This window comes from Mauremys reevesii, linkage group 10 (genome assembly GCF_016161935.1).
Source record: "Mauremys reevesii isolate NIE-2019 linkage group 10, ASM1616193v1, whole genome shotgun sequence".
Taxonomy (NCBI): Eukaryota; Metazoa; Chordata; order Testudines; family Geoemydidae; genus Mauremys; species Mauremys reevesii.
The window spans coordinates 43,100,744-43,116,469 of NC_052632.1; the positions used below are offsets into that span (position 1 = coordinate 43,100,744).

Here is a 15,726-nt window from a genome sequence, read left to right on the forward strand (position 1 = left end):
TCCTAGGTTGTTTTGTTTTATTTGTTTTTTGTTTCAGAAATGAGAAAAGTGAGGGGGCACAAAGAGGGAGCCTTAGTTTCCCAGGCTTTCAAGCTCCTTGAAAAATCCTTAATCCCAACCAAATTCCTTTGTGTAATTTACAAACCCTACCAGCTTTACATCTACTTTTATGTGCGCCATTTAAAAGTAAATAGGGGCGGCTCCAGGCCCCAGCACGACAAGCGCGTGCTTGGGGCGCAATGCCGCGGGGGGCGCTCTGCTGGTCACCGGGAGGGCGGCAGGCGGCTCCGGTGGACCTCCCGCAGGCGTGCCTGCGGAGGGTCCGCTGGTCCCGCAGCTTCGGTGGAGCATCCGCAGGCGTGCCTGTGGGAGGTCCACCGGAGCCGCGGGACCAGCGGACCCTCTGCAGGCACGTCTGTGGGAGGTCCACCGGAGCCGCGGGACCGGCGACCGGCAAAGCGCCCCCCGCGGCGTGCCGCCGTGCTTGGGGCGGCGAAATCGCTAGAGCCATCCCTGAAAGTAAACAATATTTCCCAATCTGCATTCTCAAGCCTGCATTTTCAAACATTCACAACTTTATTTTAATTACATACAAAGCTAAACAAAAAGCCCTATGTTGAGAGAACATTAACTTTGCAAACTCAGAAGTTAGGAAATGCCAGTATTAAGATTGCACAGCAACTGTAGTTCACTACTCTTGTACATATGCATTATGCTAGAGTCTTCAATGACATGCACATATTCAGTTTTTTGGCCATGTCCCCAACCTCTATCAGTGCACAGAAACGAGAGTGCTCGCTGACTGGGTAATTATTCAATATTTTATCCTCAGTGTATGGCCTAAGCCTTATTTACCTTATACTATCCAAATCCTGTGTTGATTTCAAAATTATTAATTTCCTCATGGGCTTTTCTATGGAGCTCATCACTGAGGTGTCTGAGAGCTTTACAAACATTAAATAATTTATCTGCACAACACCGCTGTTAGGTAGAGTGGTGTTATCTTCAGTTTACAAAGGGGTTCTGTGGTACAGAGAGATGAAGGGCAAAATTGTCAAGTGTCCTCTAATTTGGATGCTCAATTTAAGATGCCTACGGTCTTATTTTTCAGAGAACTTAGTATTTTTATAGCGCTTTATATGTTCACAGCAGAGCTCTCTTGCCCAGCAGCACATAACACTTCTGGAGCAGAGTCACGGATAGTATCCTCTTCTCTAGGGTAGCACTGGACTGTCTTAAAAGAAACCACCCTTTCTCTTCCTGCAGTTTCCTGCATCATTCCATGTATGCCTTCCAATTTCTGCAACCGATGAGGCAGGGTCCTGTAAACAGCTTTATTCACTGCACAGTCCTGATTCATTTGCCTGAACCCCATCTATCTTGTACACTGAATGGGGCAGATGTCCTGTGGAGGGGAGGGTGTGTGTGTGTGGGGAGGGGGGAGTATGTAATCATGCAATTAAAGACTGTATCATAATGCATACACACAAGAGGGAGGAAAAAAGTTTGCATAGGCAAAAGTTCAGCCTGAGACAGACATGTGACATGGAATATTTAAGCTGGAATGCTTCAAGTTCGGCAGAGTGATAAACAACTGAAAACTGGGTTTTATAATGGAAAGTGTTAGACACCTTAAACTATAGGCATTGCTGCCAGACCTGACTGTTACACATTCTTTTTTTTACATTTAGAAAAGCAAGTATTTTCTGGGGATTGTTAACTGGGGATTGTTTACTGGGGATTGTTAACATATCAGGTGTGAAGTTTCAAAGAAGTCATTACTGAATTACCATACCTCTTCCTTCTCAGTATTTTCTTCAATACTTCTTTTATCATAACTGGAAAATGGCTTAAACTCGGTCCACCACACAAAAAAGACCTTTCAGCAGAGACCAGGCACAGAAGAATTCAGGCCAAAGGATGCATCTTTCCGAAAGGGAACAGAGAACTAGACTGGAAACTTCTGCAACAGTGATCAAATCCAGTACGATGAATAACAAGCCAGTTATGCACGTTACAATAGTAATATCTATTCAGGGTTATAAGTGTTTCTTTTAAGAGGGAGATATTCCCCTTCATGGGCTCTGGGGTTTACATGGTAATCATCTATTGATATTAATGTCCAAAACTGCACCACTTAGATCTTAATGCTGATCTCATTGCACAGCCTATGCTGCTTCCATTATCGCACAAAGCTGCTCTTTTCACAGTAAGTGTCTCACTGTAAGGTGATAGTGAAGACTGCCAGCTTTGAACAGGCAAGGTGTCTCCCCTTGCTGGTGGGGTTCCAAATGATGATGTTAATTTCAAACCACTCTTCAAGGAGGATTTTATGGCTAATGAGTTTTGGAATCAGTATTGCAAAAATAATCCTGAAAAGGAACATGTGGCTTCTTGGGAGAGTGCTTAGCTGTCCAGTTCCATCTCCCTACCTGTGATTTACAGACCATGCAGATTTTATTCCCTACAGATTTGTCCTCTTTTTTCACTTTCCCATTTTCTTTGTCAAAAAATACTACGCTTTTTCTCACATTGTCTCCCATAATCAATGGGTCATCAAACATGCTAACTGTTGACTCAAGTTCCCTTCTCCACCTCCATCCTGGATCCTCTCCAATCTGCCTATCACTCTTTCTACTCTGTTGAAACTGCTCTCACCTAAATTTCTTATAACTTCTTCCTGGCCACATCACAGGGCCTCTTCTCTATCCTCGTTCTTGACCTCTCTGCTGCTTCAGCACTACTGATCATACCTTCCTTCTTGCTAGCTTGTTCTGCTTTGACTTCTGTGCTGCTTTCCTTTCCTGGTTCTCCCCCTGCATAGCTACACCTTTAGTGCCTTTATAGTATAGGCGCTGTTCTCCTCTTCCACTTTCCATAGGGAGGACACAGGTCTGTCATTGGCCCCCTTTCTTCTCCTTCTTTGGGAAATCGCATCTCACAACTCCAGCTACCATCTTTATGCCAATGACTCAGAAAGCTCCCCTTCACTCTTCACCTATCTCACTCTAGCCAGACCTGAATATCGTCTTATTTCTCCGACATCTCCTCGTGAATGTCACATCAACAACTTAAACTAAACATGGTGTGATGTTGCACTCCATATGTTTTATGGAAATATGCTAATGAGTGTGAATATAATGTAATTGGAATATGCTTTATGCAAAAGGTCTCTTGTAAGGTATCATTACAAAGCTTATAATCCACTGAGTGTGTTCATCCTATTTGTATGAATGTATCATTCTTGTATCCGAAACTAGGAATATGAAGTATAACTCTGGAGGTCCTGTTGTAATTATGCAAAGTATGGGCTATTAATGGTGGTTTGGAAGCTTGATGGCTCCCATTGACTAGGACAATTGGTTGTAAATGGTCCGTTTACTTGCAAATCTTCCTGGATGCCTGCAGGCCGGCCTGTGGGTAATGAAGAATGAGGTCTCACAGGACATGTGACCATGTCACATAATACTGGAATCCATCTTAAACCTGGTGCTTTTCCCTTGAGGTGGGGCAGGGACCCAGAGAGACAAAAGAGTCCCGCCTTGTGCCAAAGCTATAAAAGGGAGTGGAACAGAACAAAGGGAGCTGCAGTCATGAGAAAACCTCTAGTTTCCACCTAAAATGTCTGTTAACAAGGACTGTACCAGGGGAAAGGATTTGGGCCCAGACTAGGAAGGAGTCTAGTCTGTGAAAGAAGCTTATTGGAACATCTCTGAGGGTGAGATTTTACCTGTATTCAGTTTCTTAATGTATTAGGCTTAGACTTGTGTGTGTTTGCTTTATTTTGCTTGGTGACTTACTTTGTTCTGTCTGTTATCACTTGAAATCACTTAAATCCTACTTTTTATACTTAATAAAATCACTTTTGTTTATTAATTAACCCAGTGTAAGTGATTAATACCTGGAGGAGCAAACAGCTGTGCATATCTCTCTATCAGTGTTATAGAGGGCAGACAATTTATGAGTTTACTCTGTATGAAGCTTATACAGGGTAAACTCATACATTATCCTCCCTCAATAACACTGATAGAGAAATATGCACAGCTGTTTGCTCCCCTGGGTATTAAATGGATTTATTTTGGGTTAGGATCCCATTGGGAACTGGGTGTCTGGGTGCTGGAGATAGGTGACCTGCTGAGCAGTTTTTGGTTAAAGTCTGAAGCTTTGGGGGTGTGGCCCAGACATGGGTCTGTGTTGCAGCAGGCTAGCATGTCTGGCTCAACAAGGCAGGGTTCTGGAGTCCCAAGCTGGCAGGGAAAACTGTCTCAGAGGTAAATTCAACACATCAGGTGACAGTCCCAAGGAGGTCCCTGTGACTGAACTTGTCACACATGGCCATACTGAACTCCTTATTTTTTCCTCCAAATCTCTCCCCATTCCTCTTTCTCTAACACTACTGACGACAACACCACCATCCTCCTGTCACTGAATCCCACAACCTGAAAGCCATGTTTGACTGCTCCCTCCCTCACATCCAGACTGTGTCTAAATCCTGCCATTTTTGCTTCACAGCATCTCTAATAGCTGACTTTTCCCCTCTGTTCAGACAGTCAAAGTTTTCTTCTAAGCCCTATTAAACCTTCCACATGGATAACTGCAGCCTCCTCCTCTCCGGTCTCCCTAACACCCAGTTAGCCCCCACTTCATTCCATTCAAAACACAGCTGCCAAGATCATCCTCCTTGCTCAGTGCTCTGGCAATGTCAACCGACTCTTAAACTATCTTTTCTAACTTCACCACCACCACATCAAGCTTCTTGTTCTTACTGTCAGTACCCAGTGTAACTGCACCCCTTCTTGCTTACCTGACTGTCTGTCTTTTTTTTTTTTTGGTATCTCTATTCAGACCTCCACTTTGCCAGTGATGCTGACCTTGTTGCCCCATTCATCCATTTCTCCCATAGCCACCTTCTGTCTCTTGTACTCTACCCCCATGCATGGAATACTCTGAGTTAATGCACCAGGCCACTTACTCTCTGATCATTCAAAATCCTCCTCAAGACCCTTTTCTGCTGGGAACCCTACAATAAATGAGCCAGCTAATAATTGATGTGTTGGAGGGCAATTGGGGTAATTTATGCAAGTAAATCCAAAAATAATGATGCGACCATTGCAGAGGTGTTAACAGACCATTCTACCTTGAATGGTCCTTTACAGTATGTGCCAACTACGTATGCTACACAATCTGTTCCACCTTGCATTTTGCTGTAATACTGCAAGATCCTTTCCCAGACCTAAAGAAGAGCTCTGTGTAGCTCAAAAGTCTGTGTCTCGCCAACAAAAGTTGATCCAATAAAAGTTATAATAATATATTATATAACAAAAGTCTGCCTTGTCTCTCTAATATCCTGGGACCAACATGGCTACAAATACACAGCATCCAACCACCTCCTGTCCATTCTACATGCATATTTCATCTCCTTCCCTCCACCTTTGTCCAGTTATTTTGTCTTTAAGAGCCTAAGCTCTTTGGGATAGGTACTGTGTCTTTTTATGTCTCAGAAAACACGTAGCATAGTATAGGTACTATCACAGTCTAAGGCTATGGCTACACTAGAGTGTATGGCTTCACCGCTGTAAACTCTCTGTGTAGCTGCTCTCTTATAAAGTTCTCCAGCCCCCATGAGCAGTGGTAGCTGTGTCAGTGGAAAAAGTTCTCCCACTGACTTAACACTGTTCACACTGGTGCTTAAATCGGCAGGGCTGGCTCCAGACCCCAGCGCGCCAAGCGCGCTCTTGGGGCGGCATGCCGTGGGGGGTGCTCCACCGGAGCCGCGGGACCAACGGACCCTCTGCAGGCACGTCTGCGGGAGGTCCACCAGAGCCGCGGGACCGGCGACCCCCAGAGCGCCCCCCGCGGCATGCCGCTGTGCTTGGGGCGGTGAAATTGCTAGAGCCGCCCCTGTAAATCGGCATAAATTATGTTACTCAAGGGGTGGTTAGTTCAGACCCCTGAACAACATAACTTATGTCGACTTAAACTGTAGTGTAGCCATAGCCTAAGGAAATAATTAATAAAAAAGACATAAGTAAGATATACTCTGATGCTTAGTTACATTAAAAGTACCATCACCTTGTGTTTATTCTTAATGAAGTAAATGGAAACTGAGTACTCAGCAGTGACCCCTCTTCTCTGTCCAATTTAGGAGCACCATTGACCAAAAGGGAAGCCCAACGGGAGCTCCACCCATTTCTTGGCTAGCAAGATGGTGAGCATGAGACAGGATCTGAGGATAGAATGCTTTAAATAGGAGGAGAAGTTTTCAAGGCTGAGCTCAGGATTTAGAGGACCCTCAAGAATGGTGGGAGCTAACTGTCATGGTAAAGATAGTTCTCCTTCCAGATTAACTTGACATTTAAAAAGAAAATACCAATGTTTGTTTTAGATTCTTACCGGTAAGACTCAAGTTCTTGTTTCTGTGTTAAGAATGCAGCTCCCTGCACTGCAGTTTTTGTTGTTGATCTTATTGGTTCATGCAGGGAAACACAGAATTATGAGCTCAGGTTCTGGCAGGAAAGTAAAAGAGCAAATAATTTTCAGATTTTTTATTTTAAGATGCATGTGTTTGTAATTTAGTTTTACCCATGTTAATGTTTTTGGATCTGAAACAGTATTTTGTATTGTAATAAACAGGGAAGTGCATGTGTGCCACTGCCTTTTGTTGAATGATATCAGAACTTGTCCAGCCCTATGCTGCTAACATCTAGTGGAGATTCTTCAGTAACTCCAGTGGTTCTATTTTCACTGAGTTTTAATGTTGTGAATTTCCAAATGGCTGTGGCAACTATGAAGGCCTAGGTAGCCAAAGGTTACAGGAGAGTCTCATCTTATGCGGGGATTCCGTTCTGCGGTTAGCGTGTAAAGCGAAAACTGCATATAGTCAAAATTACATTGAGTTGAATGGTGGGAGGAAACGCCTGCACTACAGGCATATTATTAAAATTATTTTTCTCTTTTCTTTTAGTTTTTGCCAACCGCGTAAAGCTGAAATCGCGCATGTTAAATGTGCATAAGATGCGACAGACCTGTATTTATTTTCAGATACTCCCTATTCACCTTTAATGGGTGAAATTTAAGCGGTATTTATTGCCAAAATGTTCCTTTTAAAATAATGAATGGAGCTATTTGCAAATTACAAATAACATTTTTACTTGGAGTAAATCAGAGTTGTAATTGTCTTAAATGAGACACAGACTATTTAATTTTGGGCTAATATCTTGTTAGTTATGCAAAGTAGCCTAACAATAGAAATTCTGCAAATTTGCATTTTCCCCTTTAGCTTACTGAAGGAGTCTGAAGATACAATTTTACAGTAACAGAAAGCTCTTGTATTTAACTTTGGCTCATTTTCCACTAGGGGGAGATGTAGAGTCAGGAATGTTTGCTTTTTGTTTAAAACTGTTTTTTATTATTATTTTTTAGTTTCATTCCAGTTTTCTGTGTAAAGTGAAGCTATTAATATATGATAGTGAGATCACAGCTCTGAATTATGGCTTTCTTACCAGCATCAAAATTGTATATGACAAATTTTATTAACCCCAGCTGACTGTAAATGACTAAACACCATACAGGTTTATTGTTTGATTTAAAGCTGCTTTGGCTTCAGTTTGCAAAATAGAAAGAAGGGGAAAGTGAACAAAGAGAGGATGGCTACAGCTCGAGGAGCAGAAAGGTTTAAAAGAGATTTCTCGTCTTTTCATGTGTATGCATTTGTATATGCATTGTGTGTGTAATTTTATATGCGAATATACTCAGTGTGTGGTGTGCAATATCTAAAATTTCCTGTTTAGTGTTTTTATATTTTGAGGTATTTTTCTGATAGCATTAATAAGTTTCTGAAGACAGTGTGCCCTTGATTATGGTGTCCTCAACCCCCAAAGATGGGTCTGTGTATATCATGGGCTGTGTTTCTGTATTGGTTTTCTTTTAAAGCTTTTACTATATTGTTATAGTCTGAATATAAACCTTTGGGAGAGAAGCAGAATCTGTGTTAAATCCATCTGCTTACCTGCCCAGCAAGGGATTCCCAAAACATTCACCACGTGCAAAACAGTAGTTTGTTTCTAAATCTAAAAATCTCAGTATTAGAATTCAAAAATGTTTTCTATCCACCATCTGTACTTTACTGATGAGAAAGCAATCCACTGGATGTTTTGAGGAGTTCATTGTATCTCTTTGATTTTGTGCCTTATTATTTTGTTATGTTAAAGTTCTTTAAAAGATCCTTGTTACCATTATTACCACTACTATTTTAAAATTGTATTTTAATTCACTGTGCTGGCAGATTTGGAAGCTGAAGCAAGAAGGAGAAATGCACAGATGTTTGCAACCCTCTTTCCCGTCAGTATTTAAATAAATATGACAATGAAAGCAAGGGGCTTGAATCTGGAATGTTACCACAGTCCTGCCCAGTAGCTAATTGTCCGCAAACTACATGACAACTCTGAAAAAAATGTAAGCTCCAGTTGTCTTGCTCCAGTAGATTAAGAAATTACAATCATTGCTATAAAGTGTTGGAGCATCTCTCGAATTTCAGAATACTTATGGAATTACTGCCACATTCCAAACTTAGTTTTAAAATAATATTAATGTTTTAAATGAAAATGTATAGGATTTCTTTCCCCACCGTGTTTGATCCCTGGAGGGGGTATCTGTCTAAATAGAAACTTGCTTCTTTTAAATTGGTCAATATGACACAAACACTGGATTATGGCATCCCTTTTTTATTAGTGACATGTAATATGTCAACATCACCACTGCATGAGTTCCTCCCCCCCCCTTTGTGGACAGTGTCAACAAAGACACCACAAGCTTAATGGGCCACAATGACTGAACTCCTGTGCCATCCCTGAGCTGGTCCATCCACCCAACTCTGGTGATGGTCAGATCAAGGTACAGCACTTACCTTTTTGACAGAGCCTTCCCATACCATCAATGCTCCAATTCATTTAAAAATCCCTACACAAAATCTGCCCCAAAGGAGCAGAGAGAGAAAACCACCTCTTTGTTCAGGTTTTTGTTGTCATTAATTTTGTGCAGCACTTGGCTACCATGGTGACAAGTGCTATATAAAAGCCTCAGATAACTCTGTCTAAGGTCAGCTTGGATTCTTGTTCACAAGTGGCGTTAATTGTAACCCCCTGCAATAAAGTCTGGACCAAATAGATCGTGGAGACTGAATTCTCCTTTCTCTGCACATATTCGCTGCAGAACTGGTTTGAGACATATTGATGCAAGGCAGTGTGTGAAAAGCTTTCACTGCCACTGTCCATTGTGTAAATCCCCAATAGCTACACTGAGGTCTTCAGGCTCAAGAAATGTCAGGCCAGCACCTTCCACCAGCACTAATTTTTGCCAACTTTGATTTTTAATTTTTGCCCCTTAGGGTAATTTGACTTCTGTTATTACTTTGATATCTCAGCATACCCTCCATGGACTCCTGTTGATATCACAATGTTCTCTCCATGCACATGCCCATACACTGGCATGAGTTCATTGTAAAGTCAGTTGGCAGCTAGGATTTTAAAATAATTAAAAAAAAAAAACTCTGACAAAAGAACTATTCAGTACATTCAGGGTGCAATCTTGGTCCCACTGAAGTGGCAAAACTCCCATTGACTTCAATTGACAAATCCATCCTTATTATAATCCCATTAATTTAAAAAAAACATAGTTACAAGAGGGATAGACTTGGTCAATTATGTCAATTTCTCTTAATTTTAAAAACACCTAAAAGCCCAAGCTCCTAGGGATTGATTGCATGGTACATTTTAAAATGTAGCCTTTTTAGTTAGGTTTCAGAGTAGCAGCCGTGTTAGTCTGTATCCGCAAAAAAAACAGGAGTACTTGTGGCACCTTAAAGACTAACAAATTTATTTTAGCATGAGCTTTCGTGAGCTAAAGAATCCGAAGAAGTGAGCTTTAGCTCACGAAAGCTCATGCTAAAATAAATTTGTTAGTCTTTAAGGTGCCACAAGTACTCCTGTTTTTTTTGCAGATACAGACTAACACGGCTGCTACTCTGAAACCTGTCATTATGCAAGGCACTGCATTTAGCCGTATGGAGTGGAAATCCATCAACTTCATGAAAAAACTTGTACAGATACAGACTGACTTGCATCCGAAGAAGTGAGCTTTAGCTCATGAAAGCTCATGCTAAAATAAATTTGTTAGTCTTTAAGGTGCCACAAGTACTCCTGTCCTTTTTAGTTAGAACTTGGCAAAAAAGCAATTGAATCCATTTCCAAATTCAGTGTTTCCTATTCTCTCTAATAGTACAACTGATCCATCTTTTTCAATTATTTTTTCTCTTGCTAAAAAAAATATTTGGTACCCAATGTTAGCTCATCTGGATTTGTCCAAGGTCTCTAATGGAGTTGCCAAGTTTCATTCCACTACAGAAATGCTATTAGAGACCGTACAGTAAGTAATGTACAGAGGGCTTTAATTTCAAGGCAGAATCACACGCACAAACCCACCCTTAAATGAGAGGATTCAAAAAATTAATGGAGAGGTTTTATTTCTGAATTCCTTATGCTGATTGGCCTAGTTTATTGCAATAAGTAGTTAAATCAGCAGCTGAGAGAAACTCAGGTACAGTCCCCTGTTGATGATGGCTGGAAGTGAGTGTGCAAAGACTGCTGCTTATTATAAGTAAATTGGATAGCTTCACTGTTATCTTGTCCTCCTTCTCATTTATTTTCAAAGGCTGTGCTTCTTCATATGTCTAGATTGTAAGCTTTAGGGAAAGGATGATCTTTTTATTATGTGTGTACCATGCCCAGCACAATCGAGTTCTGATTAGGACCTCTGGGTACTACTGCATACAAATAATGCATTAATAAGAAATCCTGATTCTGAAATGAAGTTCTTCTCCTCTGTTTGTACCGTCTCTCTCTCTCTCCCCAGTGTCCATGTTCTGGGATTTTTTGAGATTTTGGGTTTTGGTCCCCATCTTTTAACGTGTCCTCTGTGTGGTGGTTCTCTCTTCCTCTTTACCCCATCTCCTTGTGACTCGTTTGCTTGCCTCTTGTCATGATTGGTGGCCTTCCTCCCAGTTTCACCTCAATCCACTAAAGCTTGGCTTTCAAAGCTCATTTGGGGGGAAGGTGAAATGGAGCAGGGCTCAAAGTATCTGAAATATACAGAGGTGCTAGGAGAGATGAGCATACTGAATGGGGCATGACTCTGCCCCAGTTCAGTTCTTCATCCAGTGAGTCCAGTAGCTGAGAGCCTGAGTGCAGGAAGCATCTGTGAATCTCTTCTCCACCCCAAGAGGAATGTCTGGCCATCCATTGATCAAAGCTCTGAGCTGGAACAATGCTAAGGTCCCCCCACTCGGCTGGCACAACTGAGAAAATCTGGGAGCAAGTGAAAAGTCAATTTGAAGGCCTGTGTACTCTAGCCATGTTCACAGTTTAAAGGCAGGTTTTTTTGGCACCTGGCATCCTCTTCTTCTACAGAATGATGTTGCTTGCTTATATATACACACCTGCCCCTGGAAATTTCCACTGCTTGCATCCGAAGAAGTGGGTATTCACCCACGAAAGCTCATGCTGCAAAACATCTGTTAGTCTATAAGATGCCACAGGATTCTTTGCTGCTTCTACAGAACCAGACTAACACGGCTACCCCTCTGATACTACAGAATGATTGCCTCTCTTGGAATCATTTCTCCTGATATCTCATTCCCTGTATTTCGAGCCTTTCAAGATATTTCTAACACTCCAGTGGCTTCGTAAGCCTTTAATTAAAATTGAAGAGTGCTGTTTAATGGCTTGTATATACATATGCTGCAATTACACAATATGAAGAATCACAAATAAATTAATTTCATGTGGATGTTTTCACAGAAGGTATGAATTCTGAGTTTCAGTCCTTGGAGAAAAATCTCTAATAGGGCAAGCAAAATGAAGAGAGATGACAGTGCTGCAGAGACGCACAGTCCTGGATATCTTATACTGTTCTGTCTGTGTCTTCCATTACAATTAGTTCCTTAAAGGGTCACTGTCAGAAAAATCACATAGGTGGAAGTGGGCTGTGCAATCAGTCACTGGCCACCAGAAAAACAGTGAGTCTGGGCGGATTCTCCTTTGGATTCCATCAAACCACATCGGAGAATCTCGCATCTGCGTTGACTGAGGTATTTAAGCATAAGTTGAGGCCAAAATTGCTGCCTGATTCGCTGAATGAGACTTGTATTTGTAATCTCATAAGAGAGAAGCCCAGAAGATTAGGGTGAAAGTCACAGAGCAGTCTCCCTCCTTAACACAGAGGTAAAAATTCAGGCCAACTCTGACCTGGGTCTTGGACAAACTGCTTCACAGAGAACAGTCTGTTTTATGTCTGGCTGGAATGGTGTAGAACCCGTGTGAGCAGCTTGATAAATGTACTCCGCTGAACCTGGCAAGGGCCCAGCCACATTCAATAGTCTCTCTCAGTGCTGAGAAGACCATGAGATCAAGTCAAGTGAGAGTATATGTTTCAGTCTCTAATTAGGATGGGATTCCAGATACGTAGTATGCCATGTAGAGGTCTCCAATGTGCTGCTATAATAAATAGTTCCTGATCTTTTTTCAAATTCATTAGAGGGTTGAGGCATGGTGCCCTCATTCATCTCTTCTCTTTGACCTCTCACTGCAACCCCCATGGGTTGGTCTGGTCAAACCCTGCTATTTAGGCTATTACAAAGTCTCTGTATGTGTAGATGACACACTGCTGTTGCTTGGCAGCCCAGCTCACTCTAGTTCAGATGTTCTGTGGGTAATCATCAATATAGAAAATGCCTGGCTATTGAACCAGTAGTCCTTGAGGCAGAGAAAAAAACAATTGCTGTATGCCTTTTCTTTGTAGTTAGGGACACTGAAACAGCTAGGATTCATATCCTTTCCTCTTGTATCTGTAAATTATCTCCCTTCCCTTCAGAAATTGCACACTGACCCCTGGCAATGGAAAGATCTCTATTAGCTGTGAAAATGAATATAGTCAAGATGGTTACTCTTCCTTGTTTTATCTATCGTACTACCATACTCTTTATCAAAATATCTTTTTTGAGAAGATTAGCTCTCTTATCTGTTTGGAAAGGTGAGAAACCTAACTTAAAGTGGTCTGTCTTTTGTGGCCTTGGAGAGATGGGAGGACTAAAACGCTCTAATTTTAAACTACATTACTAGGCTTTCTTGCTCAGTGCAGTACAACACTGGCAAAGTATATTACAGTTTTGACTATGGCTATTACAGTTTTGACTATTGATGATCCATATCAGGCTAATATGTATTGGGATTTAGAACTGGGTAGTGGCCAATTTACTACACCTTTTGTGATTTACAATATCTTAGTTTATAACCTTGCCAACAATGTCCTATAAGGAGAAGGTTTTGTTGGACTATTGCAGCGTAAGTAACTTACACATGAAGGACATTATAGAACTGTAGGCATCCTACATAACTGAAGAGGATTGCAAAGTGACAGCTCTACCCTGCCAGACCTCCTGATGAATCAACAGCTTTGACCAAATCAAGAACTATTTAAGCAACAACTTGTAGTGACCCAAAGGAGGAAAAAAAAGGAAACACTTCAAAACTTAGGCTCATCTAATCTGGGACCACAAATGCTAAAATGCCTTAAACATAATTAAGGATATGATTTAACACGGAGGTCACGGAAATAATAAATTCCATGACTTTACCGGATCTCCGTGACTTCTTTGGCTTCAGCTGGCAGTGGCTGTGCGCCCGCATGGCTGTGACCAGGGCTGGAGCTGGGGCTGTGCATAGCTGCGCTGGAGCCAGGGCTGTGTGCCCATGGCTGGGGCTGGAACTGGGGCTGTGCTCCCCTGCAGCTGGGGCTTGGGCTGTCAGTTCCCCCATGCCCCATGACAGGACTTGGGCTTTCAGTTCCCCCCCTCCCACCATGGGGCTCCAGCTGTCATTCTCCCCCTTCATCTCCAGCCCTCCCCCCGTTTATTTTTAGTAAAAGTTACAGACAGGTCATGGGCTCCCATGAATTGTTGTTTATTCCCCACAACTTGTTCGTGACTTTTACTAAAAATAACAGTGACAAAATCTTAATCTTAAACATAATTATAGGGTCATTGCCTAGTGCCACAACAGGGTAGAGTTAAGGTTGTTTGGGTGCCCCACTGTGCATTTCCACACCTTAACATATTTTGATTTCTTTTAAGTCTAACTCTGAATTTCCTGGGCTTAAAATTCTAGTTTTTTGCAGTAATTAAATCATCCCTGTAGTGTGTGTTATCATAGAATATCAGGGTTGGAAGGGACCTCAAGAGGTCATCTAGTCCAACCCCCTACCCAGACAGATTTTTACTCAAGTTATTGATGTGTGCTGTTCTTAACTGTACTGCCATTTTAACATAAATTTGTCTAGAAATGTAGTGTGAAAAGCAAATTGGCTTTTAAAATTTTTTTCCATTTCAGTTATTCAAAGTGGTGTTTGTAGCACAGCTGGAGAAACTTGTCAGCTAAAATTGGTGGGAAGAGGGGAGAGATTGTGTTTTTTCAGTTGTTTTTAACCTGCATTCTTTAAGTACTCTCTGCTTCTCACATGTTGTAGCAGTGAGCTGTGAGAGACCGCCACAGTGATAGTATAGAATGCATGTTTCCTATTCTCTGCAAATCATAAAGTTAAAAGTAAATTAGTAAATTACATTAGTAAAGTTAAAAGTTTCTAAAAGATGATAATACTTGGATCTCTTGCCATGACTCCCTCTGGATTTCTGAAATCTGCTGGATTTCCTCTTTCTCCTAGCTGATCTTGACCTGTGCTGAAAGCTGGTAGCAGTTGCTATGGAAATTTAAAGTGGTATTCCTATCTGTCTGTGCTGTCATTATGAAAGCGAAGTGCACACCTCTATTTGACAGTTGTATAGATGGGTCTGCATTCCACGAGGTAGGGACAGGGAGGAATGTGTTCTAGTGCTCCATCATCCTTTCTGCTGCTGCAACAATCTTTGCCTTGCTTTGCTGCTACTCGTCTGTCATTATATTGACTTGCAAACATTTAGCTTTTTTGCCAGTTGCTATGGTTACTTCTGGGCTGCCAGCATCTGCACTGCAGAAATGAGAAACAAATAATATATTTCAAGTCTTAAAGAAATGCACAGGAATGGGTTAAACTTTTAAACCCAACATGAGCATTACCAGCCAAGCAATACCCATTTGTGACTTGCCATGACTGCTGCAGGCTCCTTACAATTGATGTACTAGAGCATATTTCTCTTTCTTCTTCACTACATCAAAGAGATTTTTCATCAGTGGCTTCACCATATCCCACAAAGGTGTGACATTTTGTAATCTTGCACAGTTTCAAAGAACTGAATTTGACTTCTTTAAATTATTAACAGCTTCCTTAGTATGTCCATTCCCCAAGCTCTTTCTGTCTGTGGAAGCCCAAAACCGAACAAACCATTGTTGGCATTAGACCAGCGTTTCTCAAACTGGGGTCCACGAGGGTATTCGAAGTGGGCCCCACTGATCAACTCCTCCCCCCTTCCCTCCTTCATCTCCTCCCCCTCCCTCCCAGCACCTCCTGCAGGCCGGGGAACAGCTGGGGGAAGTGGTGCAATGGGGGCAGGGCCTGGAGCTGAGCAGAGTTTGGGGGTCTGTGAAAATTTTTTGAATCAAAGTGGGGGTCCTTGGATTGCTAAAGTTTGAGAACCTTTGCATTAGACTACAATGTATGCAAAGGCAAGGTGTTGGTATTGTT

The 15,726-nt window shown here is 41.8% G+C and overlaps 1 protein-coding gene across 2 annotated transcripts in view; it reads left to right on the forward strand.

The window, feature by feature from the left end:
- The window catches only part of BBS4 (Bardet-Biedl syndrome 4), a 94,807-nt gene that overhangs the window by 28,407 nt on the left and 50,674 nt on the right, over nucleotides 1–15,726 (forward strand). The gene's annotated exons all lie outside the window — the stretch shown is intronic.